Source organism: Ochotona curzoniae, unplaced genomic scaffold (genome assembly GCF_017591425.1).
Source record: "Ochotona curzoniae isolate NIBS_2020 unplaced genomic scaffold, NIBS_Ocur_1.0 scaffold_4506, whole genome shotgun sequence".
Lineage (NCBI taxonomy): Eukaryota > Metazoa > Chordata > Mammalia > Lagomorpha > Ochotonidae > Ochotona > Ochotona curzoniae.
In genome coordinates this window covers 22,275,340-22,281,091 of record NW_024467119.1, presented here as the reverse complement: position 1 = coordinate 22,281,091, position 5,752 = coordinate 22,275,340, and positions in this window count along the sequence as shown.

Below are 5,752 nucleotides of genomic sequence, written 5' to 3'. Positions count from 1 at the left end.
AGAGGAGAGACAGAGAGGAAGATCTTCTGTCTGATGATTCACTCCCCAAGTGAGCGCAACGGGCCGATACTATGCCCATCCGAAGCCACGAGCCTCTTCCGGGTCTCCCACGTGGGTGCAGGTTCCCAAAGCTTTGGGCCGTCCTCGACTGCTTTCCCGGGCCACAGGCAGGGAGCTGGATGGGAAGCGGGGCAGCCGGGATAGATCCGGACTTGACCACTTGCGCCACTGCGCCGGGCCCTAGAACCTAAGCTTTTTAAGCACTGCATTCTACTGTCGTTGGAAATCACTACAATGCATGAAAATAAATTATGAGGAGCACACACCAATGCATTACACATTTATACGAGAAGCAATTTCCAAAACCTTCATTGAGGAATTGAGTTACAACTTGAAAGAGGTTAAGATTTCATTAGAGAGTTGAGAAAAGGATGTGCCAAGCTCTTGGTTTTCCTTCCTCTGTTTCTAAGGAAGATAATTGTGATTTCAAGGAGGTGGAATCACATGCCCGATTGATGACACACCTAGCTTGTCATTAGTGTGGAAAATGCAACCATGTTGGTCATCAGTGTAATCAGTGCATTAATTAACATGGTACATATACACATTATAGATGACCTGCATACAGAAAAGCATTTGGGCAGTAAATATTTTCAAGAAGTGAACACATTTGTATGACCAGCATTTAGATCAAGAAACAAGCTTACAAGGACACCAACAGCTGTCTTCATGTTTTCTGTCAACCACTGCTTTCCATCTCTTGCCAAGTTAGTGATTAGCCTGACTTCTAAAATAAAATATTACAGGTGGACAATTGGAACAGCAGTTAAGAAGTCCCTTGGGGAGTCCTGCATCCTGTATCGGAATGTTTTGATTCAGTTTTCAGCACTGCTTCTAATTCCTTCTTCATGCAAATGTGCACCCTGGACGCATCAAGCAGTGAGGCCAGTGGCTGTGTCCCTTCCAGACAAATGGGAAACCTGGGTTGAATTTCTAATTCCCAGGTTCAGACATTGGGGTCATTTGGGAAGTGAACTGGAGGACAGGAGATCTTGTCTTTCTCTGCCTTTTAAACATGAAATAAGCTCAGTTTTGTCTTTAGACTTTTAAATTTCTTATAAATGGAACCCAGTAAATGTGGCTTTTTTTAAAAACATTTGGCTTCCTTTACTCAGTATGGTGTTTGAGAATTTCAATTATATTGTTTCGTCTAGCTGTAGGTTTTTAATTCTGTTATCTATTTTTTTTTTGCTGCATGAATATTCCAGAAATTTTCATTATTTATGAAATCTACTTATTAATTCTATTGCTAAGATGTGTGGGCAATTTCTAGTTTGAAGCAATTGGCAATAGTACTGCCAATGACACTCCTGCACATATCTTTTGAAAGTGTGCTCTCTTTCTCTCTTTTATTTTAGATGATGTTTACATAGTTGATCAGGTTGGGAAGGATTAAGGATTAGGGAAAGTGGGTGTGATTATTGTTTCCCAAATTTCTATTTCTTCTTACTATATTTGGGGAGAGAAGAGGAGGCAAAGGGAGAAGCCATCCACCCTCCCAACCTCCTCAGTACACAGGGATGGAGAATGGCCACATGATATCAAACCAGGGTCCCTATGTGGTGCACACTCTGAGGATTCTGCCCGGGTGGTTTCGATAGTTCTAAAATGCTATCGATCTTGCTAGTCCAAGGTTGAGGAAACCCTTCCAATACATATTGGCTGACAAAGCTGACCTTAGAATCTCCATTCACCAGATATTTGCTGTCATCATTTGGTTGGGGTAGTTGTCCAATTTTTTCTGCCCTCCTTCCTCTGGCATGGTATCAAATGTCCTTTGAAGTCCCCAATGGGCTACCATATCTTCTACATGGATCCATTATTCTATCTTTTGCACTGAGGAGGACAAGTTCTTGCTGGCAGGTCCAGCAAAACAGGTTCCACTGGAACCCTCATCTCCAGGACTCATGGACCCAGCACCCACGATGCAGACGGACCCAGGGACCCGGGCAAAGCAACAGGGTCGCAGCTGGGCTCCTCGCCCTGGGGCTCACGGACCCAGCACTCAATCTGTATGCAGACCCACGCTCCTGAACCCCACTGGACACCCCAACCCCAGGGTTCATAGACCCAGCACCAAATGCACAAGGACCCAAGGACCTGGACGTGGAGACCAAGACCCTGCTGGAAAACCCTTTCCCTGCACTCACAGACCCAGCACCCACCTCCCATAGACTGGCATGGCTCACCTCATCTTGCAATCCACCAGCAGGTGTGGCAGCTTGGCTTGGTGCAATCTGCCCCCCAGTTCCATTTCATTCTGGTGGGTGCTGGCCCTAATGTGAACTGGCTGGTATTGCAACCTGACCTGGCTCCTTCACCCTTTCCTGGTTCTCAGATCTGCCAACAGATGTTATGAATGGGCTCATCCTGGCCCGCCCCCGGACCTGAACCACATGAATGACCGTGGGAACTGTAAACTGGCCTGGTTTGGCCTGCTCCTTGCCTTGGTTCTTGCACTCACTTGCAAGGACTGCATCCTGACGAAGGAATTGCTCATATCGTTAGAACAGAATGATGCAGGTACTTTAGAGTTACAAGGCTAGTGTGGGGCAAGGAACTAAGCTGCTGCCTGTAATGCTGGTATCTCGTATTAGAGCACAAATTTGTCTCGGCTTTTCTTCCTCTGATCTGTCTTTCTGCTAATGTGCCTGGGAAGACAACAGAGGATGGTTCAGATATCTGGATCCCTGATACCCATGGGATGGAGTTCCAGGCTCCTGGCTTCAGCCTGGCTCAACACCAGGTGTTGTGGCCTCTTTGAGGAGTGAATTACTACTCTCTGTCTCTCTGCCTTTCAAATAAATAAATCTTTTTTTTTTAAATAAACATTTGCCATATTTTTTCCTAGCATTTTTATTCTTTAGTATTCATTGGGATTCTGGCATTAGCTGACATGTATAGCTTGGTTGATGAAATCATAATGGCTACTGTTTAGTGATCTTGGGTTTACTGTGGAGTTTCCCAGAGACTCACAAAACGCTCAAGTAAGCAGGCCTCCAGCATCTATTCCTGAGATGAAAATCAAGTATTGCTCATAGTCAATTGCTCGTAGCAAACATTGTGCAAAAGTAGGCTCTGCCTTCTTCCTGGATGGCTCTAGTCCAAAGCAATAAACATGGGCAACTCTCATTGCTTCTGAACAATTCCAGCTGAGCAGTCTGTGTAGTTTACTGTTGCTGGGCAAGAGTGTGCTGTTTATGGCTGTGCCTGCCACATGCAGCAAATTATAGATACTCAATATTTATTTGTTGACAAACTAACTGTTAATCCCCCATATTATACAGAGTCATATCATTGTAGCTTTACATAGGACACATTTTCCATACTGTTCAATTTGGTGGCCACTAGCCACATGAAACTGTTGAGCATTTGAAAAGGAGCTAGTGTGGCTAAGAAATTAGATTTATTTTATATTTAGTTTTAATTTGTTTACATTTGATGGGTGACACTTGATGCCAGTGGAAAACTTTGAAATGTGCTTGGTAATTTTTCAAGTGTAAACTTTATGGAGACTGAGTTCACTTGACGCATAATAAATGTTGCACAACCAAATTGAGATGTTATGTAAATATAAGAAAGAAGAAGACTGTATAAAAACAATTTGAAGTATTTTAGCAAATTATTTTAAATTGATTACATATGAGAAGTAATACTTTGGATATGTTGGATTAAATGAAACATAGCATTAGACATGATATCTTTTATTTATTTGACCTTTTTATTGTGGCCACTAGTGAATTTGGAACTGGAAATGTAAATTGTATTATATTTTTGTTGGGTAGTGCTTTGTAAGGTATTTCCTATTATGTTTTACTAAAATTAACCTTTTTTTAAAAAAATTAAAATATAAAAAGGTTAATTTTGTTTCTTTGTTTGAAAGGGAGAGCTATGGAGACAGAGAAGGAGAGACAGACAGAGGTAGAGAGAGAGAGAGAAAATCTTTCACTGACCCAAGCCAGGAGCCCAGACCTCTACCCTGATCTTCCGCATGGATGGCTGAGTCCCAGTCACTGAGGCTATCATCTGCTGTTTCTTCAGGCGTGTTGGTGGGAAGATGGATTGGAAGCAGAGCAGCTGGGACTTGAATCCGTTGATATGGCACAGGAGTGGAACTGATCCCACGCACTCGGAGATGACACAGGTGTTGCAGTATGTTCATCTGCTGTAGTACAACACCCACTCCTACTAATTAGTTTAGACAACTTCCCAGTGTTCATATGAATGTACCATAATTTGCTTAACTAATCTTTTATTAATTTGCTTTGGAGATATTTTCAATCTCTCACTATCAAACAGTTTTGTAGAGCTGGCATTTTGTAACTGCAAATATATTTATAATTGGTAAAGTTGTCACTTGGTGTTTGGTAATAATTAAAATGCTGCTTGGGATGCCTTCATTCTGCTTGGGAGAGCTTGCTTTAGCCACTTGTCCCTAGAATAAATTCATCTGTCTTGGAGCTTTCAGCTCCAAAATATGCGTAATATTCCTTGTCATCCTTTTGCTGTCTTCCCAAGTGGGTTTATTTCATTTATGTGACATCCTTCATCCTAGAAATCCCAAATGCCTTATAGATATTTTCTTTACAAAGTGAACATGTTATAGAGAAAACTGTAACATTGTAATTCCCTGAGAAAAGTTCAAGGGGCACCTATCAGCCTCTTCTATCCTGATAATGAGCATGAAAGTTCCAGCTGGTAAGTGGTTTCTACTGGGAAATGACTTCCTTCTAATACATTGGAAGGAGATAAGCTGGCAAATGGCACATAATGATCTGAAGTTAATGATCTATTCCTGTAGCAATTTGCTCCCAGATTCTGATGTTCTGCCACAGTTTGACACCTTTGGAAAACCTCTAGGGGAAAAACACAGCCAGCAGGTGGGGAGAGCAGCACAGTCCTTAGAAGAGCATTAGGAGGGAAATACAAGCATAGTAAAGATGACAGGGATTCCCGAATCAGGATTAAGATACATCAGTCTTAAGTGGTTTAATGCCTATTAAAAACAGTTGAAATCAAGTCTGCCAACCAAGATTAGGGTGTCAACGGAACTGACTTTAGTCCATTTAATTTCACAGGTGACAATTAAAATGTAGGCATTATCCAATTAGGTGAGATTGGAATGAATATGTAACCAGCCACCAGAATCACAAATGTTCAAGGTACTATGAATAAGGTTCAGTAATGTTGACTTTTAGGCAAATGTGCCTCATAAGCTGAGTTTCATGTTCACTGATGGTGTCTAAATGTCCACACTAGCGTTCTCAGATCCATGGTGACCCAACGTGGTAACTGCTTTCTGGGAGAGTCTGCTGTTGAACTGGTCTCTTTCTTTTCCTAAGCTCTGGCTGTTGTGGCCATATGAGAAGTGAATAAGTAGATGGAAGACCTTTCTTTCTCTTTGAGTCTCCTTTTCTCTGTAACTTTGCCTATCAAATGAAAATAAAATAAACACATATTTTAAAAGTGTATGTTTGCTCTTTCTAAAAAAATTGATTTCTTTAAAACTTATCTTACTCCCATGCTGTCATTATTGGGTGATAGAAATGTAAACTATGCCATTATAGGTCCCCCTCCCACCCCATCACTGATCAAATGGGAACTGAAGATATTTTGGTGGTACCCAGAAAGTGAGGTGTGGACATCTCCACTGCAGACAAGCACAAGCCTCTTTTGCTTTGCCACCTTTCTT